Source organism: Phyllostomus hastatus, unplaced genomic scaffold (assembly GCF_019186645.2).
Source record: "Phyllostomus hastatus isolate PE091 unplaced genomic scaffold, TTU_PhHast_1.1 phas_contig_29, whole genome shotgun sequence".
Lineage (NCBI taxonomy): Eukaryota > Metazoa > Chordata > Mammalia > Chiroptera > Phyllostomidae > Phyllostomus > Phyllostomus hastatus.
Genome location: NW_025333835.1, coordinates 32,185,882 through 32,199,223, shown reverse-complemented (window position 1 = coordinate 32,199,223; position 13,342 = coordinate 32,185,882). Strand labels below are relative to the sequence as shown.

At 38.8% G+C, this 13,342-nt stretch overlaps 1 pseudogene; it reads left to right on the top strand.

Annotated features, from left to right (window-relative positions):
* The window catches only part of LOC123818725, an 80,676-nt pseudogene that overhangs the window by 17,026 nt on the left and 50,308 nt on the right, over positions 1–13,342 (top strand).

Sequence of the window (13,342 nt, the reverse complement as noted above, 5' to 3'; positions counted from 1 at the left end):
CCTGCCCAGACTCACAACGGCAGCCCAGTAAAGCTGGAAGGATATGAGTGCTGGCATGTGTAGCCAATTGTAGGAGGAGTCGGAAATGGGGCTGCAGAGGAAGATTGGCGCGGGGATTTAAACCCAGACACGGCTGCCATGGTGGGAGAACCACGTGGCTGTGGCAGTGCAGAGAGGATCACAGCTATTGAGAAGAAAACTACTCGTCTTTGGCAGAGTGGAAACTCCCACAGCTCTGCAAGAGAAAATCACCATGTGGCTTTAGCAGAGAATTGCCACTCAGCTTTGGCAGAGTGGCGACCCTCCCCACCAGCTTGGAGGGAGAACCACGTGGCCCTGAGAGAGAGGACCACGTGTCTTTGCCAGAGTGGGGACCCCCGCAGCTTTAGAAGGGGGAACCGCCACCCAGTTTTAGCAGAGATCCTGGCGACACAGCTGAGGGTGCCAGGAACCCAGGGAGGTGTCCCAGTCAAGAAGGGGTACTAACTGGGAATAACCAGAGGACTGCCTGAGCCATGGACTTCTATTTTCTTTCCTGAGATATGGTACTCTGGACTGGGCAAAGGGGGAAGGAAGGCCTGTGTCTGTTTGTGGGTGTTTTAAGAGATTTTAGGATTTTTTGATGAAGACATTAGGTCACTACTTTAAGTTTGTATAGCATTAAATAAACATTTCCTTTTCAGGAATCTCTGGCATTGAGAGACGTCTTTCCTCTGGCAGTGGACATAATGGACCTGGGGCCTTCTTTCAGTAATAGTATATCGTCCCAGGCCCCCTTTGTTTGTTCTTTAACAACATTACATATTGAGAAAATTGTCAATTCATTAGTACAACCTAATGATCCTAAATGTGTAAACTTTAAACAAGCCTCAACACGTATTAAACAAAAAAAGATACAGCTACAAGAGATATGTAGGCAAATCCACACATATACTTGATAACTTCAGCATGACCATTTCAGTAATTAATAGAACCACTGGACAGCATAGCAGGAAGAACTGAGAATAAATGAACAACACAATCTATACCAGCAACTGCATTCTTATAACATTATTTGTGAAAAAAAAATACTGACTTAAAAATACAATTAACCAGTATAATTCCATGAGATATACTCAGAAATAGAGAAAAATAATCCTGGAAGAAATGTGTCAGGTATAAAAGCTAAAATTAAAAAAAAAACATGTGCAAACAAATAATCTTTAAATATGTGGGTAAATTTGAATAAATGAAAGCCTGTTTCTACATAATGATATGATGACAATGATGATGAGGAGGAGGAGGATGGCACTGTCTACTACATATTTGGGGAAAGTGCAATATAAAATGCTGAGGATAACATGCAGGTGAGCCGATAATAATTGATATGAAATGCATTTTTTGAGGATGAAGATTAAGATAATGAGTGTGCTTTTTGTTAAATGTCATGGTAACATTTTAAAGGAAGCCTTTAAATAAATGTCAGGATGTCAATTTAATATCCAAACCAGCTGAAAGAAAAAAAATAAATTTAAAAAATGAAAAAGAAAAGTAGCATACAAAAGATGGGATGGTTATAAGATACAAAATAAAATAAACTCTAAGGAAATTATAACATAAGGACTAATTAATTAGAAAGAATATAAAGGGGATATTCAACAATACTTTATTTAGAAGTAGAGTTACTAAAACATAAGTTTATAAAAAGTTTCAGAATAAAATAGTAGGGTATTGATTTGGTATTTTCATTAACCTCAAGTATTTCAAGTATATCTGGATTTAATATCAGATATAATGGTAATAAAAGGCTTTAGTAAGATGGAGAAAGTCACTACAAAATGCTGAAGTATATAATTTTTAGGATATACATTCACACATGTAGATGTAAAGGCAGTATTTATGTGTGTGTATTCATATGCAAATAACCTATGGTAAAGAGAGATATAACTCCACTTAGAAATGAGCCAATTTTCATCATATTGAAAGCTTTAAATATACCTTTGTCATTTTTGATAGATCAACCAAACATAAATACAGTCATAATAAAGATTTCAACATCATAATAAATCAACTTCATTTAACTTACAGAAACCCTGAAGTTATCAATAGAAAGCAACTTTTAATTTTATATTCTATTTTCTTTTGAATATGATATTTATAAAAAATTACAGCATTGTAGGCTACACAGCAAAGCACAAAGAATTTCAAAGACCTGTTATCACACAGGTATTTTTAAAGCATTGTACTTGTTAGAATTCATTTCCAAGCTAGTATAAATAATAACCATATTTTGTGATGTGAATTGTGTCCTCACAAAAGACATATTGCATTCTAGTACTAGGTACCCACAAATGTGACCTTATTTGGAAATAAGGTTTTGGCTGGTGTAAACAAGTTTAAACAGGTTATCAGGGATCTGAGTGAAACCTAATCTAAAGACTAGTGTTCTTATAAGAAGAGGGATATTTAGACACAGCAGGCACAAAAGTAAGACCATGTGAAGACACAGAACACAGGGGGGAACAGCATGTAAGACGGAGGCAGAGAGTAGAATGATGCATTTGGAAGCCAAGAAAATACCAAGGATTTCCAGCAACTACCAGATGTTTGGAGTGAGGAATGGGGCAAATTCTCCCTCAGAAGCTCCAAAATGAACAAATCCTGCTGATACGTGGATTTTGGACTGCTAGTTTCCAGAACTGTAAGAGAATCTTTCCTGTTGCTTTTTAAGCCACCCAGGTTATGGTAATTTGTTATGGCAGTGCTAGAAAACAAATACACCATAATTTTGCATAGTAAAACAAAATGCTTCTCCACAGTGATGGCTTAAAAAAATTGTTATGAAAGTTTAAAAACACTATAACATCTATTTAAGATGATTCAACTGCATGTGGAAAATTCACAAAGAAAGACAATATACTAGATCAATACGTTTTAATATTTTTAAAAAATTATAAATATATTGCCCTGGCTGATGTGGCTTAGTGGATTGACTGCTGGCCTGGGAATGCAAAGGTTGTTGCTTTGATTCCCAGTCAGAGCACATGCCTGGGTTGCAGGAAAGGTCCCCGGGGGGGACATGCAAGAGGCAACCACACATTGATGTTTCTTTCCTTCTCTTTCTCCCTCCCTTTTCCTCCCTTTAAAAATAAATAAAATAAAATATTTAAAACTATGAAATGAAATAAAAATTATAAATGTACATGTATGTACTCTAACTATAAATATATTAAATTACAAATCTATTATAATCAAATATCTAGGTAAACCCCAAATAGTTTGAAATTGGATAAGCCTTTAATAAGAATCCATTGGTCAAATAAGTCTTAAGGACAATACATTTTAAAATTAAGTGTTTTGGTACTTAATATAATATTATGTGCCACTTAATATTATGTAACAGGGTGCAGGAAAGAGGGGGCCCCAAATAGGGATTTGGAATGGGGTCCAGAACTCAGGGTGTTCAGGAAATATTAGAAAGATATATAGGATGTCCTCACCCCTTCCCCGCACAGGTGTGGGCTGGAGGAATGGACAGCTGTTTTGTACAGCAACAGCTTTGCAGCTGACCTCTGGCATAGTCACTTAACATATCTATAACCTTTAACTGGTTACATAGATATGTTAAATAGCTGTGGCCATGCTTTGATCCAGGGAGATGGAAGTGACTTCCACCCTGGGTGTTACTGGGAAGCAACTCCTCCTGGTTACAGCACCTGTGTGAGAGCTTGGATTTGATTGGCTCCTCACCCCGGGGCCACACCTGCCCAGACTCACAATGGCAGCCCAGTAAAGCTGGAAGGATATGGGAATGCTGGCACGTGTAGCCGATTGTGGGAAGAGTTGGAAATGGGGCTGCAGAGGAAGATTGGTGCAGGGATTTAAACCCAGACAAGAGGCCCTTGGAAGGAGAATCACGCAGCTTTGGCCAGAGTGGGACTCCCGCAGCCCTGTGAGGGAGAATCACCATGCAGTAGAGAGAATCATGTGGCTTTAGCAGAGAAGTGCCACGTGGCTTTGCTGGGAGAGAACTATGCGGCTTTGCCAGAGTAGGGACCCCCCACAGCTTTGATGGGGGGGACCCCTGCGGCTTTGGAGAGAGTAAGGACCCCATGGCTTTAGGGTGTTCCCTTTGGCCACGTGGCTTAGGAAGCAGGAGAGACTTTGCCTGGAAGAAAAGGAGAAAGGACTTGTACCAACAGACCATGAAAAGCTGCCACATAGCTTTGGATTAACTGGAGATCCTGGCGGTGACACAGCTGATGGTGCTGGGAGCCTGAATCACGGACTGCAACTTTTCCTGAGATATGGTGCCCCAGATAAGTGCAGAGGGAGAAGGAAGGACTGTGTGCATCTGTGGGTATCTTAAAAGACTTTAGTATTTTAATGAAGACTTTAGGTCTCTACTTCAAGTCTGTATAGCTTTAAATAAACATTTCCTTTCCTTTTCACAAATCTCTGCCATTGAGAGACATCTTTCCCCTGGCAGTGGACATGGGAGTCTGGTGGGGGTACTTTAGATAATAGTATATTGTACCCCCCTTGGCCCTGTTCTGTAATAGTAATGTTAATTTCAGATGTAAAATATGGCGATTAGATAAATGTGCTTACCCCACTAACTATTCTTAATGAATCATAAAGAATATATACCACATCAGAGTTTAAGTTGCATATAAAGTACTCTGTAATTTAAAATGTATATTGCAAAACCTCATATAATATTAGAGAATCAGTTCTCTAAATTTCATCTTTAAAAAGTAGAATAAAAAGAGGAAATGAAACTTAAAGTTAGCAATAGAAAGGAAACAATAAAATAAGGGCAGAATAATGACAACCATTAGGAAATTTGATTAAGCAAAAAGTAATTTATTTAAAAAATATAAGGAAAAACACAACAATACCATAAACAAGAGATTATCTCTACACGTCTTACAGGCATTAAAAGGTCAGTAAGTACAGCTTTAATAATGCCATGTTAATGAGTTCAAAATAGGTAAATTTTTGGAAAATTACAAATTAGCAAAATTAAAATGATAAGAAAAAGAAAATCTTCCTAGCCCTCATCTAGTCAGTGTATTGAATTTTTACTTATAAATTTCCCACAAACTAAACTGTAGGCTCAAATACTTTCCTTTTAATTGAGGAATGCAATTCAATATTTAATGAAGAGGACAAAATCAAATTAGATTTCAATACTTTCAAAAAGTTGATGAATTTCTAAAGAACAAAATAATTAAGAAAATGAAATTAAAGTGCTTGTGGTTTTATGAAAATGATAGGCACAAATAAAGGCAAATGTGTTTCCCCCACAGGAGCATCGAAGTAGGCAACAGAAACTGGCATTGCTTTTCTGTAACCATGGTTATCGAGAAGATGTGTCTAACAAATGTGTACATTTGTTTCCGAATCAAGACAAACCAAAAGATTAAGGGGGGAAGTGAGGCATTTATGTAAAATACTGTTGAAGAGTAAGTAACTTAAATTGCTACATTATAACCAGGCCTAATCTTAAAAATTAACTTTGTTTTATATTCTCATGCCAACATATGTTGCCACATTGCTTTTTGAATTTAGCCTTAATCTGTGAAGCACAGTAAATAGGTTTATTAAAAGTGTTTGACAAACCAATATCCTGTTCTGTAATAAAAGATAATTTGGGCTTATTGAAGTTTGGTCTTTGTTGTGTAGAAAACAGTTACTTAACCTGTTTACCCATTGATTTCATACTTTCTGGTACTCACTTTTTCTGGAGTTTGTGATTAAATTTAAGTAAGATGATAATGTCAAAGCACTTATGTAGGAGTTTATCAAAATGTACCTTTACATAGCTACATCTAATTTTTTAAATTAAAATATGCATTCTAAGCAAGTTCTAAATCAGGTTCTAATGATACTCGGTTCACCAACTGCACTGATTTTTCCTACACGTATTATGTTTCTGCAACTACAATAGTATTTTATTGTTTCTTTCCATGTCCTCCTGTCTGACTGGAGCAAATCTTACTTTCTCTTCATTCATCTGTCAATGGCATGATGTCACCCACAGTGTTTCTCTTATTATACTACATGTAGTATTATCTCAGATGATTGTATATTAAATACACTTGCAAAAAAGGGTGTTCCTCACAGTCCTACATCAATAAAATAAATGTTTACATTTTCTGTTTCAGAAAGATTTCTGTGGTTTTAAACTTTTTTTTCCTTCAGATTTTTCACCAAGTCTTTTGGCATACTAATGTAAATTGTGACTTACCAAGAAAGGGGATATAAAACTGAATATTTCCAAAAATCTTTCAACCTTTAAACATAGTATAGTAGAACTTTCTTTATTGCATGATGGAACATTAATATTCTTTATATTACTAATTGGGATTACAGTTTCTCAGCTTTTATGTTCTACCACGCTATCATGCTATTTTAATATCTAAATATTAGTTTTGGGGGGCACAAAACCATTTCTGCTTCAGTAGCTGTTCTTCTGCTACATAGTTTTGCTTCCCCTTACCACCCTCTGAAGGTTGCTAACTGTTCACCACAGGCCCTCCAGGATCTCTTAATCACTTGTCACCTGAAAACATACCCATCGATGCGCATAAGCCTTTACCACCCATCACCCTTCCTCTGAATGCTGACTGTGAACCTCTTCGGAGGAGCCCTCTGAAGTGAGTGTGGAACTCTTCTTTTTTTGTACAAATACATTGAGACTGGGAGAACTGCATTCCTTATGACTAAACGGAAGGAGAAAATAGAGGGGATGCAACTGTGAGCATGTGGCCAGAGCTGAGAAAGAGGGTGGTCCCAAAATGAACTCTTAAACAGTATGAGGCCAAAACAAGAAAGTAAATAAAAATCGACTAATGTCTGTATTTAACAACAACAGTCACAAAATATCTGTGCAGCATGCTCTTGAAACCCAAGGAACGAGCAGACATGGCCATGGTCAGACATTTTCCATTCTGTTTTTTTCCTACTTTAACTGTTTAATTTCATTGATTTAAAAATGTCTATTCTGAGAATTTTTAAATAAAATATCCATAATAATGCAGGTATTTTGGAAGTCATACCCAAAATACATGTTGAAAAATATCATCACCATTCTGATCTTGTGCAAAAATCTGTAGATTGTTCAAGGGCGAATATATCATCTCTAGTTTGGTTGTATATTTAAAGTCAATGCGCTTGTATGTCCTACCCAGTGCGAATAATGGTGGATAATAAATGTCTCCATGGACCTAGAAGAAGTGATTTGTATAGCAGGATGCCTTAAGAAAAATGACTTCACTTTCCTCCCTGTCTCTGATCTACTACCAAATATCCTTGGTAGTAGACTAAAATAAATAAGAAGCCAGAAATTTAACATAGTCCACACCTCTTAGCACCCTAGAACAAAAAGCGAGGTGGAATAGGTGCAGAATGGATCTTCAGAGACACTAGGGAAATATTCAGTCCTCTCTGGTACATAAATATCCAAGATCCACTCTTGGAGTTTTCTAGATTAAAAGTTGTCCCTAACAGAGAGGAGGCACTAAATCCCAACTACAACCATATTATTGTTTATTGATAATATTAACTCAGCCAATCTTTACCTGAAAATTAAATGTTAGCATGCACAATAGTTTTGCATAAGATTGTGGATCACAACAGGGATCAAAATACTGAGTAATATACAGTCTAGTTCCTGCATTTTTTCTACCCTTATGCTGACCTAGTTACTAACCATTGCTGCTTCTTTGCACTACACTTTCAAATTTCCCCTTAGTATCTTCTAACACTTTTACTACAACATCTGTTTTACCTAATCATGCGACCATCACCTTTATTCAGCATCAGATTCCTTGTGGTCTTGCCTTTATTAGATTTCTGAAGTTTTCCTTTGACCAATACTATAGGGCAAGAGAATTATAAGCTGCACCCTAATTAATCTCCTTTGGTTACAAATACTGTGCTTTCTGTAAAAGTAGAGAATGTTCACAGACCTCCACTTTTCCCCAGATGTATGTATCTATGTGTTGTGATGATTATTTATGTGTGTGTGTGTGTGTGTGTATGTGTGTGTGTGTGTGTATGAACTAACAGTAAAATGAGTCTTTTTCTTCATGCCTCGAATACGGGCTAGATTTTTTATTTGTTTGGGAGCACAGGCATCATAATTAACATTCTGTGAGGTCTGGATCCTTAAAACGCCTGGAGTGCTCTGACCCTTTCCAGGAGTTTTGTTGCAATGTCATTTGAGCAAGGCTTCACTGACCTGCTAGAGGATGACAGCCTATGTGAAGAAACAAGACATCCCAGCCAAAGCCAGTCAGCCTGACAGAGGCCAAGCTTCTTGCTGATGAGTCAGTATTGAAGCTAATGTCTGAAGATGCCTGCCTGAGTGAGCCCAGCTTAGGTCAGAGGAATATCCCAGCTGAGAGTAACCTGCTGGTAATCTTAAACATGAGTTTAAATTTTTATTTTTAAGCTTCTGAATTAATATCTCTATAATATTGTCTCCTTTTCTCTTATTTTATAGCATCGATCCAGACCTTCCCAGATAGGAAAAATCAGTCACATTGGTGAACAGAGCGACCTCTCTGTCTGCTAGTCTACTGCTTTAAGAAGCCAAAAATGGTGACAACCGTCAGCTAACCCGCTAGTGGAAGTGTTTCACAGTTGATAGGCTGATTTAAAAACCCCAAAGGCCATGGGGGCAGAAAGCAAGGTTTATTCCTTGGGATGCTTGATGTAGTAATTGACAGACTCCTGATCTGTGCGTCGTTGCTATGAGGGAAGCAGAACAGTACATGTATTGACCCTCGATTTAAGGCTTACTCGGTAACGTTGTACCATACTTTAATGTTTTCAGGCACATGTCTCCAGCCTGTGCCATTACTAATTCTTCAGCATACCAGTCAACCATACTATTAATCCAGCTCCTTACAGGTAAGAGAGCACAAAATAAGACAGGTGAACCCCATGCCATGAGCCAACAGCCACAGATCTATGGTCAGATAGCATGTGTGGAAGATATGTTGATGGACAAAGTATGGTAAAGTTTCATGTGTAGCAGTGTTAGAAAGCCTCTGGGGCAAGGAAGGCAAATCCACATGCAGAATATGGTTCAACACTTGTGAGAACTGAGGACTTCCTTTTGTACGATGTTTGGAGTCCAATGTAATTGATTGCCACCTGGTAGCCAGCAGGTGCCCCTCTGAGATGGGGCCATATTAAGCAAAATCGTGACTAGTGCATGTGAGGCTGGAAAAGATCTGGGGATGAAAGCTCATGCTTTGTTGTCATGAATGACCGTAGGTGTGGGCTGTTGGAAAAGCAATAAAGTAGTAGCAGCATATACCACAAAATTCTGGTCAACTTACTCATTGCTAATAGAGTTTAACTGTGACTTCCAAAATTGCTCATGACTGATCTAATACACACCACTTCTATTTTATAATGGGATATTTATGCACCCATCAAATTACGTAGTTCACTGGAAGGGATACTATTAAAAACATTACAGGTGATGTTAGTTTCATAGTCCCTTGTTATACATGATAATCTGGCTTTGTAGCCTCTACTCAAGTCAATTAGCAATCACAGGAGCTCTTGGTAGACAAAAGTGTGACTTACTCCAAACTTACTCCAAAATGTTAGGGGTCTGTTATATTTCAGCTCTAGTTTGCCAGAGTTGTTAAAAATTCCCCCAAATTTACATATAAACAGCAGGGGACTTTGCAGGTGACTGCTGAAGAGACATTACTATTATCTGATCCCTGATGACGTGTATCTGGTTGTTTTAGAGATTATTTAGTAAAGAGTAAGAGAAGCATGCCCAAATATGGTACATATTTCTTCCCAAACCCAAATGGTGTTTCTCTCTCTCCAGGATGGATGATACAAAGTTAGAGAGACTTGATTTCAGTTTTAATGTTGGTACCACACACTACCAAATTCCATCAGTTTTGCAGACTTTTGAACTTTCACAGGTAGTGAAATCAATGTTACTCTATGGATCAGGTACTCCAACTGTGAATGCTATCACTACATGCTTAAATCTCTGATAATCTACTGATATTTACTTTAGGCAATGTAGTTTGCATTAGCCAAATATAATAGGACAAATGCCACTCTCTCAGGCCCTCTTTCCCAGAACTGGCTGGACCCCATAAAGCATGACTGACCCTAATTGTTTTATGGGCCTTTATCCTCAGGACTAGAAAATTACTGGAAGCTTCCTGAAGGTGCAGAGGCTCTGGGAACGTATGAAATAGGACAAATCAGGTCTCAATGACCTGGGCTGGACCCTGTGCCCAAAGATAAAATCAAAACAAGTCGCAGCCCAACTGGAACATCTTACTCTACAACCACCCCTCGACCGGATAAAAGCCCAAGGCACTAACCTCTTGGGGCTGGTGCATTTCACCACACCTAGCCCTGTCCCTCTCTTGGGAAAGTAAAATAAAACTTTACTTTCTGTAATTTATTCTGTTTGTGAATTCTTTCACAGTGTCGCTGACCACCCTAACATTTTGGTGGCCCTTACGGGGGCATTCTCTATCTCTCCCTCTCCTCTGGCTTCCTGAGACTTGTGATTATGGCAGCAGGGGGCAGCAGAAGCTCAGCCCAGGCTAGCCCCCTAGCCCTGTCTCTGTGGTTTGGAGAGGATTCTAATATTTCTCCATCTCTCAGGGATCTGTAGACAGCCTCCTCTTCACCCATCTTCATGGCCAGCAATTGGTAAGCTTCTCTGAATCTCAGGACTAAAGCATCCTATTGAAAGTGATAGCTTATCCCCTTGTCTCATTGTAGTAAACCCCAGAACTGGGTCTATCACTTCCACAAAGTTTCAGCTGGAAGGGATGCCTCACACCACCTCCCTGCTGGGTCAGTCTGCTCTTGGGGCCCAGGCTCGCCTGGCTCTGAGGCAGATCCCCCCCTTCCATCTGCCCTCAGGCTCCAGGATGCCCAGTTCTGGCTGCAGACCTCTAGGTTGCTTGAGCTGGGGGCGCCCTTCTCAAACCTTCCCAACTACTCAGTTTTTCTCATCCCTGAGATATCTTTCCCTTTTTCCTTCCCTTTTCTTTTTGGTAGTTCTCACCCTGGGCAATATTCAATTGGCCCAACCCAAGGATTCCCCATTGGGTTGCCTACTGAGGAATTTGAAAGCTCCGTGTCTTACCAACCTCAGTCCCAAGCGCTGGATTTTCTGGTGCAACACAGCCTGGCCTCAATACAAACTAGGTGACCAGGGGGTCTCTTAACTCTAGTACTGTCCTCCAACTTGACCTGTACTGTCACCGTTTGGATCCCCTCCTTAGGTTTAGTTCTTAGGAGGAGACGATATTTTAACCTTCTCCAGGGACTCCAGGCTTCTTTCTCCTAACTATGCCTTTTTGTTCAAATTCGCCTCGCTCTGCCACCTCCTCTCAGACTGTAAAGCACTCTAAATTCTCCTCCTGGAGACCTGGAAGCTGCTCAGTCCTAGGAAAAATTGGGCCCGCCTCTCAATGCTGAGGAAAAAGTGGCATTTTAAACTCAAGCTGCTTTTCTGTCTCTTCACCTGACTCATTAACACCCTCTCCATCTCTTCTTCCTCCTCCTCCTCCTCAGGCCTCTGCCCCCTGCCTCCCTTTCCCATTGGGTTTCTCCCTGCCACTCCCACTCCTGCCATCTCCTTCAGGAACCTCCCAAGAGAAAACTAATATCAAGACTGACAATGTTTGCTAACCATGTTTCCTCCATTATTAACTTCCATGAGACCTACAGGGACAGCTGAACAGGGTACCCACTTTCTCATAATGGCCTAAAAGAGCCCGGAGACTTATAGACTTACAGGGATGCCTCTAACTCACAGCTTGCTACACATCAGTCCCTCTGGGTGGGCCCAGTCCATTCCGGGGACATCTGGCTGGTGTTCTCTTCGTTGGTGAGGTCACCATCAGGCACAGGGTAAACTCTGTGTTTCTCTGCTGGTGCCAACTGTAACTCCCAGTCTTCTACTTGCACGTATATCTTCTGTTATCAGTTTCTGACCTTTCAGGGGACAAGGCAGCCCTGCCCATGCTCTTCCCTGCTGCTAGACTCCCTGGAGCTCAGACAGTCCCCCCCCCCACTCATTAACAGTCCTTTAAGCATTTATTGAGAGGTTCAACGGGTCTTGCTTGGTATTTAGGACCTCCCATCCCCCTTTCCAAGTCTTCTTAAAAGTTGTCAAAAGCAAATGAGAAAAATCTTATGCTTTCTCTACAAAGATTAGTAATTCAAATTATCTGTATGGTCTCTATGTGTTCAGTCTTCATGTGTGTGACCTGTATGTGATTATGTGTTACATGTGGTGAGTTTTCTACCTCTGGATGGGATAACCAGGGTGTAATATTTTATTGGCCTAAAATATTAAATACTAATATAAATTAAACAGAATTCTGTGGTTTGGACAAATTATTTGTTATCAAAACTGGTTTTAACTTTGATCAATGTATTTTAGTGTTATTATTATATGTGTGTGTGTTTTACAATAAGACTATGTTATAATTTTTTTAATTAAGCTTGTTTGACAACCTGCTCAAAGTTTAAGTTTAAAAACTTAGAAATGACTTTGAACTATTCCAATGGGCACCTGAAATTCCTCAAGGATCTATTCTCTCTCCTTATAAAAGAAAAGTTTTTGAACTAATTAGGCCTATTTAATGTGCTCAAAATTACATGGGAAAATTTGCCAAATAGAATAATATGTTCTATTTGTATATATATATATATATATAAAATCTCAAAATAGATGTTCTAGAAATTTCAAACTGCTCTAAGAAGAAACTTATAAAAAGTAAAAACCAAGTTCAAGCAGGAAGCTCTCAGGGGTCACAGGGGTCCTGCCATTGACATTGGACAAGCCAAGGGTGATTGGTCCCTGTGGGGACATTAAACAGTGGAACTCTGGGTATTTGTAATCCACACACTGGGGATGTTTAAATACTTCCATTGCTCAATGCAAACTGCTGATAAGTCCTGTACAGCATTTTGAAATCTTGCATACTGTTTGTCTTTATATATATTGAGATTGTGTGTGAAATCTGAAACTGTGGGCTTTATACTATTTTTATGTCATTTCATAGTAATTATTACTGATTGTGTATTAAATAAAAAAGGGCTTTATATTATTCTCATGTCATTTCATAGTAATTATTACTTACCAAGAAATTGTTATCTTGGAAATGTTATGCCTTACAAAGAAGCAAAGTTCTTAATAAATTGCATTATAATCAAACCTATAACCATGTTAATTTAAATTTCATCATCTTTAAATAGTCACTCGTTTACTCAAATGCATTTGCAAATGTATCTTTAGAAAAGTTCATGAAAAGAACTTTGACTTATTTTAAATTACAGA